Genomic DNA, 26,248 nt, shown 5'->3' on the forward strand with positions numbered 1-26,248 from the left:
TTTATTGATTTCAATTTCCACCAATTCAGACGGTGGGATTCAAACCTATCTCCCCTAAACATTAGCTGAGGTTTTGGATCATGCTCTAGCAATAATACCACTAGGCCATCACTTCGCCTGTTCACAGGTTGCTCATTCCTGACCAGTTATAGCAGTGCATCATGAAGCCTCTTGTCACAATTGTTTGATCCTGACACCTTCCTGCCCTCTGGTGATATCACTCAGTTTCTCTCCATGTGATATCCCTCACTGTGAGGGTCAAATTGCTGCCTCTGTCAGTTTCTCTCATTCTTGCAGCTACTCCAGATCCTGAGCAAACAGAATTCTCCACTGCAGAGAGATGCAACAGCACAGGCCAGGGGTGGAGACTGGGATTTTCCAGATCTCTGTGGGACTCAGTGCAATTCTACACATGTAACCTTCACTACATCAGTGTGACTTTCCATTCTGTCTATTTTTCTGTCTCCTGTAGGTACTCAGGAAGTTCCTGACTCAACAGACTTCCCATCTGCTGGGTGTCTCGTCCGTCACCACATTGAAGATGGTTGATCAGTCACAGAGACAAAGGGCAGGGAGATCTGGAGCCTTCTATAAATCCTGCAGTGAGGTAAGATCACTCACAGTGCACAGAGCAGGGAGCAATGGGAGGGCTGCAAACATCAGCTAACAGGACATGACACAGATACAGTGCTGGAGGGCGAGCACAGTACAGACACTCTAGCTCAATCACCACGTCTACTTTAATTTACGTTGCACTGAGATAGCTTAGAGAGTTCACAGTTATCAATCCAGGCCTGTGCTGTCTTAGTGAGCATCAGTACAACAAAGGGGAAAGCAGGCCTCCCACGAAAGGATGGGAATGCTGCCTGGGATCTTTCTGTTCTGTGTTCCCTCTCCAACACTGTACCTATGGTATGTCTTGTAGATCAGTGTCTTCAATAATTTTTAACTCCTATAATATTTCCTATCTCTGTAACCTCCTTCTTTCCATTTAGGCCCTCCACATATTTTAAACGTTCCACATTCCAGGCTACCATCACCTATTGCTGTAGCTTGCTTCAATGTCTACAACATGCCTTAACTCAGTATTCTCCTCCTCTTTAACTGGGTACAGGGTCATTCTGCATGAAAACAGAACCTTCAGTCCAAGTCATCAATGCTGACCATTTTTCCAAAACTGAACGAGTCGCGTTTGCCTGTGTTTGGCCCATATCCCTTCAGACCTTCCCCTCTCCATGTACCTGCCTAAACTTCGTTTCCATGTTGTAATTGTTCTTGTTTTGCCCATATGGCCCTGGTAGTTCATTTAATGCACCATCCCCTGTGGATAATGTTGCCCCTCAGCTCCCTCTTTGAATCTTTGCTCTCTCACCTCACGTTTATACCCTTTAGTTTTGGACTCAGTTACCATTGGCGATTTACCATTCTTACTCCCTGCATGATTTTATAAACCTTTATAAGTCACCCCTTATAAGCCTCCTCTGTCCAAGGGAAATATGGAAGACAATGTTCCAAATATCTCCAACTCATGTATCAAAGTGCTGGCCAATGACGGCAAGTGTGCCAAATGTTGCTTTCACCACCCTGTCCACCTGTGATGACACTTCCAAGGAACAATGTAACTGCACCCCTTGGTCTGTCTCTGTTCGATAACACTGCCCAGGGCTGTTCCATTAACTGTGCTGGTCCAAAACTCAATACCTGAATAAAATCCATCTTTCATGCCTTGGTCCACTGGCCCAGTTGGTTGAGATCCCCTTTGATAACCGTATTCAGTGCCCACTACGCCATTAACTTGATCATCCACAAAATTACTAACAATGACTCCGATATTCTCAACCAAATCATTTGTCGATGATGCACATCAGCAGACCAGCACCGATCCTTGTAGCACACCTCTGGTCACAGGCATTCATGATGAACAACAACCCTCTCCCACCACCCTCTGTCTCCTACTGTCAAGCCAATTTTGTATCCAGTTGGCTAGCTCCCCTGATCCCATGTGATCTAATCTTACAAACCAGTATTTCATGCTAAATCCCGTCAAAGGCCCTGCTGTCTTTAGTGTAGACAATGTACGGTCACCACTTCAACAAAAACAATCAAGTTAGTGAGACCTGACTTTGTACGCACAAAGCCATGCTGACTATCTATCATCAATCCTTGCCTTTCCAAATGCATGTAAGTCCTGTCTGGCAGCATCATTTCGACAACTTACCCACCACTGACATTGGGCTAATTGGTCTTTAGTTCCCTGGGTTTCCATTGCAGTCTTTCTTAAATAATGGAACAAAACCATATTGTTGTCAGAGCTGTACAGCATGGAAACTGACCCTTCAGTTGATACCAACCATAACCTCAAACTAAACTCGTCCCAGCTGCCTGTTGCTGGTCCATATCCCTCCAAACCCTTTCCTATTCATGTACTTCTATAACATGCATCCTTTTCAAGTCATAGAGATGTACAGCATGGAAACAGACCCTTCGGTCCAATTCATCCATGCTGACCAGAAGATTTAAATACATTCTTCCGATTTACCAGCATTTGGCCCTTGTACCTCTGAACCCTTACTCATATACCCATCCAGATACCTTTTAAATGTTGCAATTATATCAGTCTCCGTTACTTTCTCTCTCAACTCATTCCATACACACATCACCATGTGCATGAAAAGGCTGTCTCTTCGGTCCCTTTTTAAACCTTTCCCCTCTAACCTTAAACCTATGCCCTCTAGTTTTTTTCTTCCCAACCTCTGGGAAAAGACATTGAATATTTACCCAATCCATGCCTCTCATGTTTATATAAACCTCTTTAAGGTCCCTGATGCTCCAGGGAAAATAGCCCCAGCTTATTCAGAACAACATCTTGTAAATCTTTTCTGAGCCCTTTCTAGTTTCATAACATCCTTCCTATAACAGGGAGACTGGAATTGCGGAGTACTACAATTGTGGTCTAGCGTATTACTCTTGTTCCCTGAGTTCCCCACTCTTTGTCCACAGTAGGTTCTGGAGTGAAAAATTCGTTTAGGGTCTTAGCCCATATCTGCTAATGAAAGCCAACACACCATACGCCTTTTTAACACCCTCTCAAATTGGGTGGTAACTTCAGGGACACAGGATCCCTCTGTTACTGTACACTGCTAAGAATCCTGCCTTTAAACATGTAAAGTTTTTTCTGCAGAATCCTCCAATCTGAAACCATCCCAATCTTTGTAACTTCCCACAGTCCCTACAACACTCATAAACTGTGAAACCTCCTCAAGTCCCTATATTCCTAATGCCTGCAAAATTCTCCAGTCCCGATATCCGTCCTTAACTCTTGTAAATGCCACCGGCCTCCACTGCCCTTATGGGGAACATTGTAGTGGAGGGAAGAGTTGTAGAGACTGGTCCACGTTACAGAGATAGGAAGGGCTGCAGAACCTGGAGGATGGTACGAATGTAAGAAGGGATGTGGATCCTGCAGGAGGTTTGAGGGACCGGGATTGATAGAACCTGCAGGATGGGACCAAGAATGTGTTGTGGGACATGAAGGATGTTATGATTTGAACCACAAATCATTTTTGATTGAACCATTCAGCCGTTCTTAGAGTCATAAAGATGTACAGCATGGAAACAGACCCTTCGGTCCAACCCGTCCATCCCAACCCAATCGAGTCCCACCTACCTGCATCTGGCCCAGATGCCTTTGTATCAGCCTCCATGACTTCCTCTGGCAGCTCATTCCAAACACATACCTCCCTCTGCATTATAAGTCTCTTATATCTTTGTCCTCTAACCATAAACCTATGCCTTCCAATTCTGGACTCCCACACCTGAAGCCTCTTCATGCCCGTCATGATTTTATAACCCTCTGTAAGGTCGCCCCTAATAATCTTATGAACCTCTATAAGGTCATCCCTCAGCCTTCGATTCTCCAGGGAAAACAGCCCCAGTCTATTCAACCTCTCTCTATAGCTCAAACCATCCAACCCTGGCAACCTCCTTGTAAATATTTTCTGAACCCTTTCAAGTTTCACAACATCCTCCCAATAGGAAGGTCACCAGAATTGCAGACAATATTCCAAAAGTGACCTAACCAATGTCCTGTACAGCCACAACATGATCTGCAAACTCAAATACTCAATACTCTGACCAATAAAAGAAAGCATACCAAATGCCTCCTTCACTATCCTGCCTACCTGCGACTCTGCTTTCAAGGAGCAATGAACCTGCACTCCAATATCTTTATGTTCAGTAACACTCTGTCAGACCTTACCATTAAGTGTATAAGTCCAGCAAAGATTTACTTTCGCAAAATGCAGCATTTATCTAAATTAAACTCCATCTGCCACTTCACAGCCCATTGGCCCATCTGATCAAGATCCCATCGTAATCGAAAGTATCCTCTTTCGCTGGCCACTACACCTCCAATTTTGTTGTCATCTACAAACGTACTAACTATACCTCTTATGGTCACATCCAACTCATTTATCTAAACAATACAAAATATTGGACCCAGCAGCGATCCTTGTGGCACTCCACTAGTCACAGGTCTCCAGTTTGAAAACCAACCCTCCCCCACCACTCTGCCTCCTACCTTTGAGACAGTTTTGCACCAATTTGCTAGTTCTCCCTGTATTCTGTGAGATCTAGCCTTGCTAACCAGTCTCCAATGGGGAACTTTGTTGAAAGCCTTACTGAAGTCCATATAGATCACATCCACTGCTCTGCCCTCATCAATCCTCTATGTTACTTCTTCAAAAAACTCAATCAAGTTTGTGAGACATGATTTCCCACTCTCAAAGCAATGTTGACTATCCCTAATCAGTCCTTATATTTCCTTGACCCTGACTCATGCATGTACATCCTGTCCCTCCCGTTTCTCTCCAACAACGTGCCCACCTATGTAAGGCTCACCAGTCTATCGTTCCCTGGCTTTGCTTTACTGCCTTCCTTAAATAGTAGCAACACGATAGCCAATCTCCAGTCTTCTGGCTCTGATGTCCTGTTTCTAGAGATCTTTACCGGAATGGCTGTGCACAGCTTCAGGTTCCCAGGCTGGGAGGTGTGAGTTCAGATGTGAATCTATTTGCCCATTCTCTCTGTGTGCCTGAGATTGACCTGGTCACGCTCTGGTAGAAAGCACTCTCAATATATCCGGTAACATCCAGATCTACAGGACTGACCACAGCTCACCTCATCAAAGCCTTCGTTGAGAATGTTCTTTATTTTAATATTTTTAAATGGCAGTTTTGTGAGATGCAGGAAATGACGAGTTGTCATTTTTGAAAGAATGAAACTTTTATCATTGACCCTGACCCATGCAACGGGGATTCGTGGATTCTATTGTTCTCTGCAGACTATCACCCAGACGATTGTATGACCAGGGAATCTGAGTGCTGATCGTCATTGCTTGGTAGAGTGTCAATTGACCAGTTTATGTCAGCTCGGACAGAGTGTTTCTAGACAATGTGTAACTGTGTAACAACCTCACCGACTGGTTCAGGGGTGAGTGCACTGGGCTTTGAGCACCACGAACTGGGAAACCTCATGCTTATTGTATGTGGCAAAAGTGAGAAATGCAGATGCTGCAGATCAGAGTCTCGATTAGAGCGGTGCTGGAAAAGCACAGCAGGTCAGGCAGGTTCCGACGAGCGGGAAAATCGACGTTTTGCCCGATGTCGATGTTCCCGCTCCGCAAGTGCTGCCCGACCTGCTGTGCTTTTCCAGCACCAATCTAATCTAGACTCTATATGTATGTGGGGCTTAGCACCAGACTGGGTGAGAGGAGCTCCCTGAGTAAATGACAGGTATGGAGCTTGGGTTCCTCCTGCTGTGTTTGATCTTGTGCCATATCGTTATCTCCCTCTCATGAGTGAGTGTGTCATGTTCTCCAGTCCTGACAGTGTCCACTCCCTGGAAACCCTTCCAGCTGCTGAGCATCTCCCTTCTCTCTCATTCTCTCCAGCCCTTCCAACCTGGCCTTGGTCTTGTATCTCCTGCAATTCTAAATGACCAATGTTATCGCATTGCATTCCTTTGAGCTGTGTGGGAACAAACCTGAAGTAGGTTTGGGTCATTGGAAGAAAAAGACAACTTTCCCATCCCCACCTTTGTCAAGCAGAGTCTGCCTGTTTGTCTCTCTCCCATAAGGGGAAGGAACAATCCTTTCAGCATCCACCCTGTCCATTCCCCTGAGGATCTGTACATTTTAATGAGGACAACTCTCCTCCTGATGACCCTCAGTGGCACAGCACCGAAGTGACATGTTTATGTTCCTCGATTTTCTGCAACTGCTTCCTTTTGCTCTATCCCTCCCTCATTCTGAAACCTCCCCCAGTCTGGACAGTGATCCAAACCACTAATTACTGAGAATGCTCCAACCTCCTACCTCTGTAAACTCCTCACACTCCTACAATCGTCCTTGTCTGTGAGAACCCTTCCAGCTTCTACAGACCTTCTAAATTATTGCATCTCCTACAGCCCTCACCATCTCTGTATGCTCCAGTCACTCCATTTCTCCATGCATCTGTAAACCCCTCCAGCCCCTTCAAATCTGCCTATCTCTCCAAGGTCCTGCAGTTCCACAAAACATCCCGCTACATGGAACTTCCACCAGAGACCACGAGCCTCCAGATCTCGGTAATCCCCTGTGGTTCTCTCTATTTCTGTTCCCACCGTCAGTCCCGACAACCCTATTTCCATATACAGAATCACCAATCCCTACAATCCTCCCGAACTGTGTAACACCCAAAGACCTTACAATTCTGTCTCGATCACTGACTGCCTGCAGTGATTTGAAACTTCGGCAATCAGAGTCAGAGAATCATAGAGATGTACAGCATGGAAACAGACCCTTCGGTCCAACTTGTCCTTGCCAATCCAGTCGCACCAACCAGCACCTGGTCCATCTCCCTCTAAACCCTTCCTATACATATACCCAGCCAGATGCCTTTCAATTGTTGCAATTGTACCAGCCTCCTCCAGTTCCTCTGGCAGTTCATTCGAAACGCGCACCACCCTCTGTGTGAAATATTTGTCCCTTAGCTCTCTTTTGTATATTTCCCCTCTCAACCAAAACCTATGCCCTATAGTTCTGGACTCACCAACTCCACGGAAAAGACTTTGTCTATTTATCCTATCCTATCCATGCCCCTCATAATTTTGTAAACCTCTATAAGGTCTCCCCTCAGCCTCCGACCTTCCAAGGGAAAACAGCCCCAGTCTTTCCAGCCTCTCTCTATAGCTCAAATCCTCTAACCCTGGTAAAATCCTTGTAAATCATTACTGAACTCTTCAAATTTCCCAACATCCTTCCGATAGGAGGGAGACCAGAATTTGCCTAACTAATGTCCTGTACAGCTCTTGTACTCAATACTCTGACCAATAAAGGAATGCATACCAAGTGCCTTCTTTGCTATCTCTCCTACCTGTGACTCAACTTTCAAGGACCTCGATACTTCATTTGAAAAATTGGATAGACAGATGGAGTGGCCTGAGGTCTTGTGGGTAAAGCTAGTTCAGTCTATATCATCTTCCATGTGCTTGCAACATTCTCCAGTCCATACCACCTTCCCTTTCCCTGTAATATATTCCAGTCCATACCATCCTCCCTATCACTGTGATATTCTCATGTAACGATCCACAACCCTGCACACATCCCTTTCTCTGAAGTCTAATGAAAGACGCTTTATCTCTCTAATTTCCTCCAAACAATAAAATGTTTTTTTCCTGTGAACATTCTGAAGCAACTGTAACTATGTTTAACCCTGCAACATTGTCGCTCCCCCAAACATCTCTCCCAATCTGTGGCCACTATCCATCCCTCCAAGGCCCTCTCTCAGTGACACGCGCCATGCATTTGCAACAAGGCAGATGGAATGACAGCATTAACTGAAGAGAACAGATATGATCGAACTGTTATTGTGGAGGGGTGGCTGCACAATGATCATGACAGGAATGTGATTATTGAGGGGTTGTGGGGAATTAGGCAGGATCAGGAAAAAAACAAACAAGGTCCCATTTTGTTTTGAAGAAAGGATGCAGTCAGTGCATTAGTGAGATAGCCAATTTAATCTGGGAATCAAAATGTAGAGTCATTTTGAATGGACAGCTTCCAAATAGCAAGGAGGATCTGGACGATCAAATCACAATCCATGCTCGTTTGTAAGTTGGATACAATACTTTCTTGGTGATAGTAGACAGAGGCATGTGGAGTGGTCAATTTCTGATTGGACGTCTGTGGCCAATGCAGTTTCACAAGGATCAGTGCTGCGATGTCTGTGTGTAATTTATATCTGTGATTCAGATGAAAAGGTCAGCAATTTGGTTAGTATTTTGCAGACAACATTTGGAAAGGCATGAAATGATTAGGGATAGTTAGGGGAATTGTGGTTAGTGAGGAGGAGTGTTAAAGTTTGCAGCAGTGTGTAGATCAGCTGTAACGCTGTGCAGATGAATCGCAAATCGAATTTCATCGGGACAAGTGTGAACTAATTGGAAACATTGATAAACAGATGACTTGGATGCAAATCCGTAGCTCCCTCAAAATAACAACACAGTAGGCTGCGGTGTTAAAGGAGGAGTATGGTATGCTTACCTTCATTGATCACGGTATTGAGTACAGATGTTTGCATGTCATGTTGTGACTGAATGAAACTTCATTCGGCTATGTTTGGAATATTTTGTGTCGTTCTCATCGGCACGCTACAGGAAGGATATGAAGGCTCTGGGGAGGGTGTAACAGAGGGTTGTCAGAATGTTGCCTGGATGAGAATGTGTGTACTGTAAGGAGGTTGAACGCAGTTGGATTGTTTTGCGATAATAACAGAGACTGAGGGGTGACCTAGTATAGATATATAGCATTAGGAGAGGCGTGAATAGTGTGGATAGTTGGAATCCTTCTTCCAATGTAGAAATATCAAATACTGGGGCGCCTCAGTTTAAGGTGAGAGTGAGAAGTTTTAAGTGAGATCAATGAGGCCAGTTTTCTTTACCGAGAGGGATGAAGCTGCTCAGGAGGTGGGAGAGGTGGCAACGAGAGCAAAGTTTTGAAGTGGCATTTAGACAGAAACATGAACAGGCAGAGAATAGAGGGATATCGCCCATGTGCTGGCAGATGGGATTAGTTTAGAATAGCATCATGGTCAGCACAGCCATGGTGTGCCGAAGGGCCTATTGCTGTGCAGTACTGTTCAATTTTCTAACTTCACGGCATCTACTGCAAAGCCCCTCAGAATCCTGGATGTTTCATTCAAATTCTCTCCCATTCTTTAAAGCCCCAATAGGCTCAAGGTCAATCTACTCCACCTCTTCTCATTGGAAAATCCCACCATCTCCAGGATCAGCCGAGTGAACATTCCCAGGCCTGCCTCCAATTCAAGAATGTCTTTCCTTGGGGCACGCATACTGTTCATTATAATCTAGGTGTGGTCTGACTTGTACCTTGCATCGTTCTAGCAAGACCTCCCTATTTTTAGACTCCATTCCCTTTGCCTTCTCTATGACCTGCTGACCCTGTAAGCTACCTTTTTCAAATTGATACACAGGATTCCCAAAACCCTTTGTGTAGTCAGTCTGAAACCAAACGGTGTTAACCTGACAGTAAGTTGGGAACGTGCTGGAATGTGTTATAAAGGATATGACAATAAATGATAACTAGATGCTTAGAAACAATGGGAGATGTATGATTTTATAAAAGGGGAGTATTTCTAAATCTGTTGGATTTTATATTTTGGTGTGACCTTAATAGCAGAATAGATAAGGGTGGGGGAGGCTAGTTGTGGTAGAGGGATATTTGAAATTTCAGAAACTTTTTGACAAGTTTCAACAAGGGCTAAAAATTAGTTTGGGAGAGAATAGGGCCCCTGAAAAGTCAATGAGGCTGTCTATGTGGAATCACTGCTGATGGATGAGATACTGAACACATATTTTACATTGGATTTACTACGGAGAAAGACATGAAAGCTCGGGAACTTGGGAAAATACAGAGTGATGTCTTGAAAAGAGTTCACCTTGGAGAACAGGAGGTGCTGGATGTCTTAAAATGCAAAAAGTTATCTCAAACCTTGGGATGTGATCAGATGTATCCCAGCGTCTTGTGAGAAGCGAGGGAGGAAATTGCAGGGCCCCTCCCAGAGATATTTACATCAACAGCCACTACAGATCAGTGAGACTGATGGCAGGGGTGGTAAGTTGTTGGAGGAGATCCTGAGAGAAACATTCATCATGCTTTTGGAAAGGTAAGGACAGATTAACAATGATCAGCATGGCTTTGTGCATGGGAAATCATGTCTCAAACCTGAGTGTGGAAGTAGGCAAGTGAGAGATCAAAGCAGAGCAGGACATGATGTCTCCATGGACCTTAGCAAGGCCTTTAACAAGATTCTGCATGGCAGAAAGATTTTTAAATTTAGATCACACATAACCAGGGAGCGCTCACCAACTGGATACAAAAGAGGATTGACGGTAGGAGACAGAGCGTGTTCATAGAGGGTTGTTGCTCATACTGCAGGCCTGTGACCAACGGTGTGCCATGGGGTTCGAGTAACTGTTGTGCATCATTTATATAAACAGTTTGGATGATAATACAGGAGTCATGGTTAACAAGTTTGTGAGTGAGACTGAAATTGGTGATAAAGGGGACAGTGAAGAGGGTTATCGAAGAGTGCAATGGGATCAACAGTACTGCTGGGCCAGTGAGGTTAGGAAGAACAGGTGGAGAAATGCAAGATGTTGTATTGTGGTAAAGCAGACCAGGCTGGACTTGTACAATTAATGTTCGGGCCCTTGTCAATCAGTGTTGTCAATCAGTGACCCAGGGATGCAGGTACACAGTTTTTTGAAAGTAGCATCACGGGTAGACAGGCTGGTGAAGCAGGCGTTTGGGATGGTTACCCTTCATTGGGCAGAGCATTGAGAGTAGGAGTTGGGATGTCATGGTGTATCTGTACAGGACATTAGTGAGGCCATCATATAAGCATTGTTGATTATCTGATAAAAAAAATCAACTTTTTCACGTATGTCCTTCAAAGAGGGACATCTGACATTCTTACCTGGTCTGGCTCACATGTGACTGCAGTCCCACAGCAATATGGCTGACTCTGAGCTGCCTCTGGGCAATTAGCAGTGGACAATGATTGCTGGTTCATCCGGTGACATCCTCAGGCCATGAATGAATCAATGAAAATACAGATGTCTGCAAACAGCTCTAGCTGCAGCAATTCCTACTTGCTTTGTAACATTGTTCAGGCCTTTGCCCCACTCTGCAACACTCTCACCACCTCCAGCGCCTTCGATTCTCCCGGTTCCGATAATCTGATTAAACGCTGACAATGTTTCCTCAATCCTACTGCACTCCTCCTGCTAGGAGACTCCCTAGCGATCTCTTTAACAAATGCGTCCACATTTCTAAACGTAGGCTTCTTCAGAATTGATTTTTTTTGTAATCAAATCTGTTACGTCCTGGGCCAAGACCGTCCGAAGTGGGGAAGGAGCATTGGGAAGGTATCGAGCACCTCGAGACTTTCTGTGGGGAAAATGGGAATTCAGGAGAAAACAGCACAAGGAGCGCGCTGTCACACTAACACCTCACCACCCCCTTTCCACAGCCACCTTCTTCCCTAAGTGTAACAGAGTCTGTTGAAGGCCACATCGGTGTGTACAACCAACAACAGAAACCCCCCCACCGAGAGTGGGAGCGAGTCAGCCTCGTCTGTGACCCACCGCCAATGAGATGATGAGATAGGAAGGTTGAATTCCCTCACAATTATCGCAGTGCCTTTGTTACAAATTTAAACAATTCCCTGCTAATGCAGTGTCAAATAATGTGATATCACTCAGTATCTCTCCATGTGGTATCCCTCGCTGTGTCGGTCCATTTGCTGCCTCTGTCAGCATTTCTCCCTCTTACAGATGGTCTGAGATCCTGAGTCAACAGAATTGTCCACTCCAGAGAGACACAACAGCACAGGCAAGGGATGGAGACTGGGATTATCGAGACCTCTGCTGGACTCAGTGCCACTCTGCATGAGTTATCCTCATTGCATCAGTCTAATTTCCCATTCTGTCTACTTCTGTCTCATGCAGGTAATCAGGCTGTTCCTAACTCCTGTCTCATCCATCACCTCATTGAAGCTGGTTGGTCAGCCAGAGAGAGGTGGAGAGGGAAATCAGGAGCCTCCAGTAAATCGCGCAGCCGTTAAGATTACTCACGGTAAACAGAACAGGGTGGAGGTAGTAGAATTCTATATTCAGACCTGGAAGACCGGACATAGATACAGAGCTGGGCAATGAACAGCAACATTATAGGCTTCATTCCCACCATCTTGTGAGGGACCTGCTTTCACTTCTGCTGTTCTGGTCCTCAATGCGACAGCACATGGGATAGCAGGCATCAATCCTGGCCCATGCTGCATTAGTGATCTCTGTAAAATGCTCCAGTCCCGATAATCCTTCCTCTGTTTGGAATCTCCTCTAGTCGATACAATGCTCTCTATCTCTGTCAGGTTCTCCAATCCCGAACATCCAATCCCTAAACTTCTCCAACAGATACTAAATTCCTTCATCTTTGTAAACCCCGACAGCCCTGTCTATCCCTGTAAGCTCCCACCAATATCACCCTCCATGTCAATGTATTTGTCATTAACATCTCCATCCGTTCCTACGTAGGTAATCTTCTTCAGCTCCTACAACCCTTCCTTAACTGTGAAAAAATTGTAATCTCCTTATCCTTCTCCAATTCTTTGATCTTTATTTTGTTAAATTTCATCCTCATTCCCGACACCATACCTCGCCCGACCATAGGATCCACTTTCAGTTTGTGTAACACTCCCCATTTGTGTAACTGTCTCCAACCCAGGAACCAGGCATTCTTCATTGCCTTCCTATGTATGTAGCCTCCAAAACCTAGAAGCCATCTTATATCTGTAAACGTCTTCAGTCGCGACAACCTTCCGTATCTCTGTTAATATACACAATACTCTCCGAGATGAAACAGCCCCCTGTCTGTGCCACTCAGTCTGTCTATCTCTTCCTTTCTCCATCCCTATCGTTATCTCCAGAATCTAACCCAGCTCCCTTTATCTCTGTAAATTCTGCCAATCTCCAAACACCTTTGTACACCTGACATCTTTGACCAAATGTAACTTTGTTTAACTCTAACATTCTCGAGCCCCTGTAAGCCTCTCTATCTCTGTAACCACTACCCATCCGTTCAAACACCCCCCTCCCCCCCGACGAATGACACTCCACATTCGACATAAGGCAAATGGAATGACTGAGAACAGATATGATGGAACTGTCATTCTGGAGATGTAGCAGCAGAATGCCCATGCTGGGAAGGGAATATTGAAGGGTTGTTGGGTTCGAAGCAGGCTAGACAAAAAGCCACCAAGTTGTGAAGAAAGGGTGAGGCTAATGCATAATGAGACAGTCATGTGGATCTGAAGATCAAAATTTGGAGTCTATTTGGGTGGAGCTGGAAATAAACACACAGCAGCAACCCTTAGCAGGAATTCTTTTATAGGCACCACACAGTGATGGTAATGTCAGTATGGTTACATTCAGATCACTGAATGTACTTACAGCAAGGGCAGTATGGTAACTGCATGTGATACTGGTCTCCATCCCAACTGGATAACTAAGGAGTATCAGGGCTGTAATGGATGGAATCCTGGATTGTATACGAGATGTTTTTCTATAACATCATATAGGAGTCATCAACAAAATTGTCTATTGTAAATCAAATGCTGTGTACTAATAAATATCCAATAATCCCATTATAAAGGAGTTTTGTGAGCAGAGACCCATAATGTTATAATGTAGATACTGAGTTTGAGCTCAGTCCATGAGATGTAGGAGTGGAATTAGGCCATTTGGCCCATTGAGGATGCTCTACCTTTAAATCAGATCATGGCTGATCTGATACTCTTCAACTCTACTTTCCTGCCTTTTCCACTAAACCGTTGTTTCCCTGATTAATTAAAATCTGACTAAGTCTGATGTAAATATCCTTAATGACCCAGCCTCAACAGCCCCCTGCAGTCAGCTCCTGGTCAGATGTGGCACATTCTGGTCGTCTACTGACCTAAATGTGGCTGCAATGACAGGATTAAATACCCGATGCTCAACTAGCTGAAGCAGTTTGTTAGCACAATGGCTGGTTTGACACAGAGTAATGTCAAGGTAGCAGTGTCTACTTTGAACAAAGTATCTTACGATTTCATCAAACAACAATACCTGCAGATGAGTGCAGGACACAGTTTTACAAGATATATGTGAGAACAGACAGTCTTAATTTTGAATTAAGCATTGAAAATAATAGGATAGCACAATTACAGAAACAAATGATAATTTCTGGATCATGTCTTGTCAGACGCTGGAAGATCAGTCAAGTTCATTGAGCTGTGCAAGCGAATACATTTTAGTAATTTTTTTAAATATTTCCCTATTAGGCAGAAGGGTTAATGAGAATAAGGGCAGTAACTTCCATGTCCAAAGTCAATATGAGACAATATGCAGCTGAATGGCTGAAGGGCAGTGACGAACTGACCCTCCAATGTCAGGTGGAACAGAAACTGCGTACAATTCATTCGGTATTGAATGACAACAATAGCAGTACGCATAAACTCTTTAGCATCTAATTAGCATTATTTTAGAGCTGATGTTAGGAACTTTACAGAAACTTGGAGTAACTAACCTCCTTTTTATCTCCTGTAATGAGGGCAGTGGGAAATATAAGATGAACAGAATTTGGTAGCTAAAGCATTGAATACTACGAGTAACACAATTCAGTAAGTGCTTACCGATGAGAAAGTATGGAAAATGTCTGTAAAAGATTATAAACGTTAACTTTTGAATATGAATAATGGGGTATATTGAAATAACCCAATAGTTGACGATTACGGGTTCTTGTAAACATGGGGAAGTAGGGCTGCCGATTGGGCTGCCCTTCGTTGATCAGGTGGTTTGCAGGATTTGATGCGCAGATTAAGGGGACGGAATAATAGCATTGGTGCAATCATTGTTATGTAAAATGACTAAAAGTGTTGTTCCTAGTGTGAAATTTATCGGATCATTGACCTCTCTTCTGATCTGAGCGAAATACTCAGCAGGCCACGTTAAAGCCATATTCGGAGTCATCTCTGTCTTCTCGTACACTTGGGGAAAAGGTCCCAAATAAAGATTGATCACAGAAGAGGCAAAACTTTGAAAATCGACGCCAAAATTTGCAAGATCACCATCCGCTGCATTGTTATAAAAATTTGAATGCACCTCACAGAGTTTTAGAATAGATCTTTCTCTACACTTTTTTCACCTGAACATGATATATTCTGCATTTTGTTCTATTACCATCACTGAGTTCAATTTGATTTTGCCAGCATAGCATGTAAAACTATATGCTTCAGCGTATCTTCGTAAGGTGTGGATAATAACTCAAATACATTAAAATAAATAGAAACAATTGCGGTTACTCCATTGGTGCACTTACAAGCCCAGTGTTCATAGAATTCCAGTCTATAAATCACCATCCACCATTACCTCTGGCTTTTAAAAGACCGACTTACTTTGTGTTCTACCTGGCGTAATCTTTTGACCAATTCCACCAGGAAGGAACTTGGAAAATACTTCAGTGAAGTCCATGGAGACACCATCCTCTGTCGTACGTCCAGCCATCACATCCGTAAAAAATTAAACAAATTTTTGTGACAAGACTTCCTCAGCATAAAGCCATGCTCACTCTACTGCATTTCCAAATTCAGATAAATGCTGCATGTAAGAATCTTAAGCAATTATTTTGCGAACTTGACGTGAGTCTCGACCAACTATAATTTCCCCAAATAATATATCTTGTTCTTCCTCAACTGTAGAAATGGCATTGGCTATCCCCCAGTCTTCCGCAACCTTTTCTGCATTTACTTAGGGTATAATGTTCTCTGCAGACGGCCCAGGAATTTACATAAATTTCTCCCTTATAACCACGGAATAGATCTCATCAAGACGGGGAGATTGATCTACTTTCTTTTTTTTCTCTCAAGGTGACAAATGGCTCCTCATTAATATCAAAATGTCAAAAAAAATCTGCACGCCCCTCCCAAATTTTACCAGCGTCCATGTTCTTATCGTTACAGCATGCTGATGCAAATATGCATTAAATGACTCATCAACTTTATCAAGCTTGAAACCTAAAATTATGTATTTCACCTTGAGAGGGCGTTCTCTTTCCCTACCGACCAGGTCGTCCTGATTTGCATACGAAAACATATTGTGATTCTACTTCGTCCAAACTGCCAAGGGCATTTTATCGCCCCTTTAACCTGTCCTAATTCCTCCTTTAAGTTTATTTTCCTTGCTATCTTCACATTAAGCAGGTGTCTAAACTAACGCTTGCATACTTTCCCTTTTCTTGTTAACTGCTGTTTCAATATCTCGTGTTCTCCAACATTCCCAAATCCTGAAATGCTTATCTTTCCTCTGCAGGAATGTGCTGTGACATGATCTATGATGAACTGGCTTTAAAATGCTTGCATCTGTCAGATGTGGATATGTGGACTTACTTTCAAACAACCACTCCATTCTAATTTGTCCACTTTACTGCCCGCTACTTTTTAAAATTACCTTGCCACAATCTACGCTTTTAATTGTCCACCCGTTTATCCTGTTCTAAAAATATCCCAAATTTTACAGAACGATGATCACTGTTCGCCAGAATCTGCCCAACTGAAATTTCAAACACTTCTTGAGTCTCGTTGCCCAATTACAAGGTCGAATACCGCCACACTCCGAGTTGAAATATGCACATATTGCTTCAAGAAACTTCTTCATTTAAATTCTGTCCAAACTAAGTGCTGGCATGAAGGCAGTCTCAGTCAGTGTACAGAAATCTAATCATCGAGGCTGATACAAGGGTATTGGAGTAAGCATAGATGGACTACGTGAGTACGTAAAATGCATCAAATTGTTTTTCATGTGACCAAGTATGTAATTATGGATTCTGCCAAGGAAAAAAATGAAGGAAAGCACATATCAAATCATCATAACAAACAAAGCTCTGAGATAATGTGTCATCTCAGCATCCACATGAGGTGCGCAAATTAAATATGAAAATTAAAAGTCTTTGATTATTATGCATGGAAAGGTGTTTAAAGCGGCAAGTAACAATAACGCACAGATGTATCAGGAAACAACTATTTGGAAGAAGAGAGAATTCATTCATCACTAATTGACGTTCAGTAGCGGTCCCTGCAACCATTCCTTCACTGTCAATATCTTTTGTATTTACATTAATGAAAGAGTGAACTGGCCAAGAAATGCAATATCGTGGTCTCAAGAAACGTTAAGTGCTATCACTGTTGGAACCCTTCAAGTCTGTGAAGCATTGACATAGCACGAATCAGGAGTGTGACATTTTTTTTTCACACTTTACTCTATAAGTCCATATTGACTAAGTTCCAACAAGCTCTACCCCTTTGATGACACCTGCACCATTTAGTGAAACTATTTACTCAAAGAACCTGTCACCAACAACAGAACTTTGACCAGGTTCTATGAAATACACATATCCTTCAAAGATGCAACCCAAGTTGGTAGGATTGTTAAGATGGCATATGATATTTTGGCTTTCATTAGCAGTAGGATTCAGTTGAAGAGCCGCAAGGTTATGCCGCAGTTCCTTCAGCCATGGTTAGAGGGCAGATGACATGTTGGGTTCTGATCCGATCACCTCATTGAGGAACGATGTTGAGATTATACAGAGAGTGTGCAGAGGAGGCTTACAAAGGATTATGCCTGAACTGAAAGAGAACTCTTGTGAAGAAAGGGACCGAAGATGGATGTGAGGTTTCTTGACAGAGTTGTAAAAGATGAGGAGAAGCATAAATACAGTGGATAGCCAGAGACGTTTTCTCAGGGCGAAAACGTTTATCATGAGGGGGCATAATTTAAAAATCAAAGAATTAAGTTTGACCTTTGGGTAGAATAAAAGGTAGGCACAATGTCTAAGGGCGAAGGCCCTGTAGTGTTGTGTACTTTTCTATGCTCTTCGTCATATTATGTTTCAATCATTAGAAATATACTAAAATAGTGATCAATTGTGTATGCCTTGGTCGGACATGAAATACCAGTGGCATTGAATGGTTGTTCATTGAACCTCAATAATTTGTTGAAATTGTGCATGCTGACAGTTAAAAAATAATATACAGGTGACCCAGTGAGATACCATTAATGAGAAAAGGAAAGAGACTGCCAAAATCTGAAAAGCCTTTTCTTTATGTTCCGATTAATCTTTAGATGTAAGGGTCACATTAGAAGATGGAGAAAGAGAAAGTGCGGACTGTAGTTGCTGGAGATCAGAGTCGAGAGATTATTGCTGGAAAAACACAGCCGGTCTGCCTTTCGGGCATAAGCAATTCGTCAGGAATGAGGCTTGTGGGCCACCCTTGAGAAATGCATAGGAGGGCAGTGGGTTTGTGGGGGAATGTAGCTGAGAAAGGGATAGGTGGATGAAGGTGAGGAATGTGACAGGTCAAAGCAGGAAGTGATGGTCCAATCTAGAGGCGGTGCCCAGTTGGAGGCTTGGGACTGGAATAAGTGAGAAAATCCCAGAGGGTCTCCGTCTTCCATGATTGCAACTTCCCTTCCCACGTGTCTGACGAGGCCCTCCAGCACATATCGTCCACTTGCCACTGCACGGACCTTGAAACCCACCCCTCACAACACAGATCTCTTGGTCCTCATCTTCCATACCACCAATCTCTGCATATATCGCATCATTCTCCGTCACTTCTGCCAACTCCAAACGGACCCAACCGCCAAAGATATATTTCCTTCACCATTCGTATCCGCGTTCCGGAAAGACAATTCTCCCCACAACTCCTGCGTCAGATTCACACACCACTCCTGGCACCTTTACCTGCAGGAAATGAAAAATCTAAGCCCACGCTACTCCCCAGATCTCCGCCCAAGGCCCCAAGGGATTTTGCAACATCCATCAGAAATTTACCATACCTCCATCAATGTCATCTACTGCACCCGATGTTGGCTCCTCTCCATCGTAGAGACAGAATGCCTTCTGCATATAGTTTGTGAGAACATCTCTGGGACAGTCACACCCACCAACTCCAACGCCTGGTGTCTGAACACATCAATTCTCCCTCCCACTCCGTCAAGGACATGCAGGTCCTGGGCCTCCTTCATTGCCAAACCATTACCACCCGACGATTGGAGGAAGAATGCCTCATATTCCGGCTTGTGACCCTGCAACCACACGGATAAATGTGGGTTTCAAGAGTTTCCTCGTTTCCCCTTCCCCCACAATTCGGCACAGGATTCTGCACCTGTCCATCACTCCGCCCTCATACTGATCACCTGCTTCACCTGTATTCGTCTGTGGCTTTCTCAGCTATATTCCCCCCACAAACCCCAACCTCCCTCCCATTTATCTCTCAGCCTTTGCCCAACATCGCATTTCTGATGAAGAACTTATTCGCGAAATATCGATTCTCCTGCTCCTCGAATGCTGTCTGACCTGCTATCCTTTTCCAGCAGCACACCCTCCACTTCCGTCAGATGATGGGATAATCGAAAACGAGATGATGTTTCAAAAAGAAGGTTGCTAAGTTGATTGCAAAACCAAAGGTCGTTTGTTTCAACCTTAGTGGTGATGAAGCTGTTGGAAGCGAAATTGATAAAATGTCTGTTGTTTAAGGAAGATTGGGAAATATTAAGTTAATGTATGTTACTTTTCAGTAACTTTCCAAAGATTTTCTGTCATGTAATTTTTGTTTTTAGATTTGCAGCGTAATAATGTTGAAGTGGTGGAAACGAAATTCAGATCAGGATTGACAGACTTGTCGTGAAGAATAGATCCAATGTAATGACGAGCTCAACAGCAACACGGATAGAAATTCGCCCCAATGACACTGACTACAAAATCAATAAATATTATTTTCAGAACAGGGCAATGTTTTAGTTATTTTCCCAATATTTAGTGATCAGAATACAGGTTTTCTCGAAACCATAGCATTATTACCGTCTTTGATGTGCAGGGTTGAATCTCAGTCAGTGGCAGGGTATGATTCTCAGTCAGTGACGGGGATTGAATCTCAGTCAATGACGGGGTTTGAAACTCAAACACTGACAGGGATTGAATGCTCATAAGCGTGAGGGATTAGACTTGAATGAGTGATCATGATTGATCACCTTTCAGTCAGTGGAATATGAATCTCAGTCAGTGACAGAGGTTGAACTACAGTCAGTGAGCGGAATTTAACATCAGTCAGTGACAGGAATTTGGTGACGATTAGAGAATAGAATTTATTGTGAACTGTGAGGAAAATTGAGTCAAATGGCAAAAGGGCACGAACAAGTTAGTCGAATGAACAGACGAGGGCCAATGACATTTCAATCAGAATGTATGAATTGATATATGTGCTGAGAAATGTAATTCAGAATAATAGTCTTGGAAAGAAAAAAGAAAAAGGATGCAAATTCAGAGGAGACAGAGGAGCGGAGAACGCTGAATGCATAAGTACAAATTGTTGAACCGAGCAGGAATCTTTCAGGGGACACATACATTTGGTCCACGCGGAGATCTGGCTGGAAGTCAGGCGGTGATAGTCACAAACATACCATAAAAGTGAAAGCTTTTACTAATACATTCTTATGGACCAGACCAGACCCACTCCAAACATTTCTAGAAATTTACCGAAACCTTAATTTGCTAGTTGTTTTAAGCGGATGCAGTGCGGATATTCCAAGTGGAGATGCAACTGGTCAAACCACTCAGGTTAAGAAAAGCAGAATTTATTCACAAGATTATGGACTGAAATGCAAACAAAAGATGACAGAATACTGAATTACTTAACCTATCCAAAAACGTAAGCAGATCATCCCAAAATAATGATGCTGTTCTAAAAACTTCCATCAATCCCCACATTCAGCATTTGTAATAAAAGGAAAAGGAAAATAAAATCACAGGGTTGCAAAGGAGACACATAGAGTTTGCAACATGGAACACCGTCTTACATGTAGTTGTTTCTTGATCCAGCAGTCTTAAACAAACTGACGTCACTCAGTGAACTAACAGATTGCCAAAACCAGATCAAACCAGAGAAGCACTTCACTCAGAGAAATAGTCACACCCCTGTCATTGCAAAAATATTGTTTTTCTTTTTACCTTCAAAGCCATTTGGCTGACGCAGTAATTGTTAGCTATAATGAAATTGATCCTAAAACACATCGAAGTCATACTTCCGCTACCTCCCAGAAATAAACTCCAAACAGCATAAATTCGTGAATGGAGGTGAATTATTTCTGATGACAGACCCAAACTGGAAGCAAGGGGCAATATCCAGGATGAAGTTGTTTGCGGAAAGGGGCGTGTCAGTTATTGTGTTTGAACAGGATGGATGTGAGTTATTTAATGTTTAATTGTATTGGGGCAAGTTTAGCATGTGAAGTTTTGCAGGATTTTGTATTGGAGATGGTGTACGTGTGAGCTGGTATGTGGGTAATTTCATTATAGACAGAATGCATGTTTTAATATGGGGGTTGTTTCATACAGGAGACGGTGTATGTAAGATCAGGCGTGGGTTATTGAATTGTGGACAGGGTAGGTGTGAGATGGAGTGCTGGTTCCTGTAGAGGAAAAGTATGTGCATGAGGTGTGCTGTATGTTCCTTTATATCGGACAGGGATTGTGCAAGATATGGTGACAGGATACATGCGAGATGGGGTGCAGTTTCTGTATAGGCGACAAGTTATGTATGAGATAGGATTTTGCCCTTTGTGTTCAGGACAGATTGTATCCGATATAGATTGTTGTCTGTTGTTTTGCAGACATGATATGCCTCGGATGGAGTTTCAGTGTTTCTGGCATGGTGTTTGGTGAAATGGTTTGTGCATGATTAAATTGGGGATAATGTATATTTGCAATGAGGTGTGCATTGTTTTGTCGTGTCTAGTATGTGTGTGCGATGGGCTGCAAGTTATTGTATTGGGAACAGAGTGAGTGTGAGATGGGTTGTTGGTTTGAATATTGGGCACGATTTGTGTGTGATATGGAGTGTGTAATTTACTGTATTCGTGACAAGGTGAGTGCAAAATGGCGCTGGACTACTGTATTGGCAAAGGACCATGGATGTGCAATGGGGTGTAACTAATTCTGTTGATGTCACGTTCGATGTAAGGGAGAGTGAGGTACATTCATTTGGGGGACAGGGTCTGTTTGAGATAGTGTGGGGATCATTGGTGCATTGTCTGTGTGATACACAGTATGCTTTGTTAGCTTGTGGCAACGTTTGCATAAAATGGAGTAGGTCATGATAACAGTTTTTTTTGCAATATTTACCAATAGATCAGAAAATGAACTGATTGAAACCGACATGAATAAATTGTACTCTGAACTTATGATTCATAGGCCATTGCAGTTTCAATATAAATCTCAAAAGCTCCTCTCCAAAGATTCAGCCATTCGTGTATAAATTTGCTTAAATAATGTATCACAATAAAACAAACTGTTTGTTTTCCAAACGATTGAACTTCTGAATCGAGGAAAATTTTGAACATCCTCGATGTCATTTAGACTCCCACATAACCAATGCAATGCTATCAGCTACAATGTTAACTCACACGCAACACACGTTGATTTCATATGCTAAATCTCCATAGAATAGCCCAGTGCATGGCACTTTTTCCCAATGGATTCCTTATCCCTGCCTATCTGATCCAGGGGATGCAGATTGGGCTGAGGATCACATATTGCCAGAGTGGATTGGTATTTCTCTCTCTTGTTTTCCATATTGCTAGCTCCCGGTATGTGTGGTCTCTGTACTCACTCTTTTTCTCTAAACATGCAGGCTTTTCTGTCTCTCTCTCTTTTCTGGCAAACTCTCCCAGAGAAGGTCGGAGAATTCTTGGATTGAGCACAAGGCCCAGAGAGTGAAAGAAAATGCCAAAGTGTCGGCTTCTTTTTAAAAGGCAATGCAATTTTAAGAAAACGAGCACATTAAAGTAAGCCAGGTCGCTCAATTTCTGTTGTTGGCAAATTGCAGCTGCCGACAATCCCCTACCTCGACTAATGATGGGCATCTCCATCCCGACAAAAGTAGGTTGATTTCCCTTCTCCTCGTAATTCTGGAAGGCTCCCTGTCCACGGGACACAAAATCTTCAGTGATTCAAGAACAGAGTGGACATATCAGCGGAGAGACTTAAAGACTGAGTGATAGAGACACAGAGAGTGAGTGAGAGAGAGAGAGAGAGAGAGAGAGACAGACAGACAGACAGACAGACAGACAGACAGAGACAGAGAGAAAGAGAGAGAGAGATTGATTCGAAGGGTAAGACAGAGCAAAACAAAGAAATAAACACAAAGAATGACAAAAAGAAAGGTGAGGGATAGACAAGAGAAAGACAAAGAGTAAAATAGAGATAAATAGAATGATGGAGAACTACAGGGGAAAGAGCAAACGAGAGAGAGAGGGAGAGACAAAAAGAGAAATAAAGTTAAAGAGGAACAGATACACTGTGAGAGTCTGAACGAGAGAGAGCCAAAGGTAGTTAGGGAATGTCAGACAGTCAAATGCAGCGGAGAGAGAGACAGACAGAGAAAGAGAGAGAGAGAGAGAGAGCGATACAGAGACGGAGACAGAGAGAGGCAGACAGAGAGATAGAGAGAGAAGACATATTAACGAGGGAGCGACAAATGAGGAGAGAGAAAAATGCAAAAGCTGCGAGACAGTGAGAGAGGAAATGAAGAGGTATGGCAAGGGACAAAGACAGAACGAGTGAAAGGAAGGGGCAGAGACAGAGGGACAAAGAGTGAAAGAAATACAGTGAGAGAAACAGACACTGTGTGAGAGAATTAACGAGTGAGACAGACAAGCAGACGATGGGAGAGGAGGAAACAACTGCTTTTCATGCGAGAAAGAGAAAAGGAAAGAGTTGCATGAAAAATGAACAGAGAAAGTAAGAGAGAGAAAATGGGAACCAGAACGAGCCAAAGAAGTGGAGACAGAGTATTTGTGAGGGAGAAAATGGAAGAAGAGAAAATGAGAGACCAGGCAAGAGAACGGCAGGCATAGAGTGTAATAAAGAGTGGGAGAGAGGGAAAGACAGAATGAGAGAGCCGACGAGGTAGAGAGACCCAGAGAGAGGCAGGGAAGGGACAAACAGACAGGGAGTTAGAGAGAAAGAGTGTGAGAGAGGATTATTGAGAGAAAGAAAGAGGCAGAAGAGAGAGAAAGAGAGACGCAACGAAATTTAGAAAGAGCAATATCGAGTGAGAGACAGAGTTAAAGAGAGGTGGAAGGGCATAAGAAACAAAGCAGAGGGAGACAAAGAACAAAGAACAAAAAAAAAATTACAGTAGAGGAACAGCCCCTTTGGACCTCCACGAATCCGCCGATCCAGATCCTTCATCTGAATCTGCCGCCTTCTTTCTCAGAGACGGTATCCCTCTGCTCCCTGCCCATTCCTGTAACAGTCGAGGTACAACTTAAATGACACTACTGTGCATGCCTCATTGTACATAGTCACAGTCTCCCTCTCACAAGTCAACCATCACTTTAACTTTGAGAGAGCTGCAGGACAAAGTCGCAACTACACCAGACCATCCCATTGAATCCCTGAATATGGTAGCAGCTCAGAGAACTCCAAACTCAATGTTGTTATCCTGAGAGATACGTAAATCCCCAAATATGACTGATTACTGACTGAGATAGCATAGACTGTGGAGGGTGTGATGTGCAATTGTTCGGAGTGCATGGCTGAATGCAAGGCGAAAGATGTTTAATACAGAGAAATGCGAGATTATCCATTTTGATAGTCAAAATGTGAAAGGGGATTAAGAGACAGCACAAACAATAACTGGAAATGGATTGAAATGGCACTGGAAACTATTATGCATTTCAGTGAAAAGGCAGGTCAAGTTAAATTACGAAACTGACAGAATTCTTTTGGTGATGATTGTGCCTTGCCTTTCTTTGGAGATTTTGGTAATCAAGCCACGAGCCGAGGCATTGTGCCTTTACATGGGGAGACAAGTAAAATCTCATAGGTCTTTTGCTTAAATCATATGGAAGTCAAAAATGCGAGACAGTCTTGGAATACCGATGTAATTGTGCAAAAGTGATTATTATCTCAGAAGTAACGAACATGACAGAATGCTGCGAACAAGAGAATTTTACACTGACGAACCAGCGTTAGACATGTGCACCTAATTTACCAGTGGATTACTGTAGCTTGAGAGGACACAAAACCATAGTTAAAACGATAAGACATGACACGTAATTCACACAGAAACTCACTTTATGACTAATCGTGACAGTAGTGTTGTGGAGAAAACAACAATGATACTGGCTTTGCAGAACTATCTGGCCCTTGACTATTTGCTCGAATCACAGGGCAGCACCGATGTTGTGATTAGCTCTGAATGTTTCACTAACAGCCAGGACACCTCAGACAATATGTTTAAATTGGCAGACTACATATGACGAGAAGTAGGCAAAAGTAATGAGGAATAGAGGCAATTTCATGACTATGACCCAAATGGCTAAATTGGATGGACTCTTCAAGCCTCTTGGGGCTCTTACATCCCATTTGTATTGATTATTCTCATTGCCTTTGTCATTGCTTGTTGTTTAGTTATATCCCTGCTCAATTCATGTTGCAAATGTTATCTGCGAAAATTTTGCTGGGTGTAGCTGGTGGGCATAGAAACGCATGATATTTGGTTGTCAGTGGTCCAGCGCCATGATCATCATGCCTCTGACCATAAGATGAGAATTGAAAACGAAACCATGAAGGTTTCAACTTAAATTTTCACTGTGCCTTGCTTTCCACACTATAACATGATGTCCTGCTAGATTTGCTGCAAACAGATGTGCAGGAGAACCTCTCTGGTCATAGTCTCCGGTTTTGTAGCAGAGCTCAGACAGCATGACTTCAGCTGTCAGCTTTTGAGAAAAACCGCAAAAGCTTCAGACCTCTGTGTCCCGTAGACTGTGTCATGTGATTATCTTGTGGTTCTGCATAAAACGGAGCTGGCTGCCTGTAATCTGCAAGAAAGCAGATTTGGCTGTCAAGGCCTTTGTGTGTAATAAATGACTTCTGATTGACTTCCAAATTTGAAATGGGGAATAATTTTACCAACAAAAAGTAACAACTTCAATTATTGGATATTAAATCTCTTTCACCTGAAAAATAGTTGGTTTAACCCATTTTCACTTTTTTGCGGATGAGTTGTGCAGTGGCTGAAAGACTACGACT

This window comes from Hemiscyllium ocellatum, chromosome 13 (genome assembly GCF_020745735.1).
Source record: "Hemiscyllium ocellatum isolate sHemOce1 chromosome 13, sHemOce1.pat.X.cur, whole genome shotgun sequence".
NCBI classification, from domain to species: Eukaryota; Metazoa; Chordata; class Chondrichthyes; order Orectolobiformes; family Hemiscylliidae; genus Hemiscyllium; species Hemiscyllium ocellatum.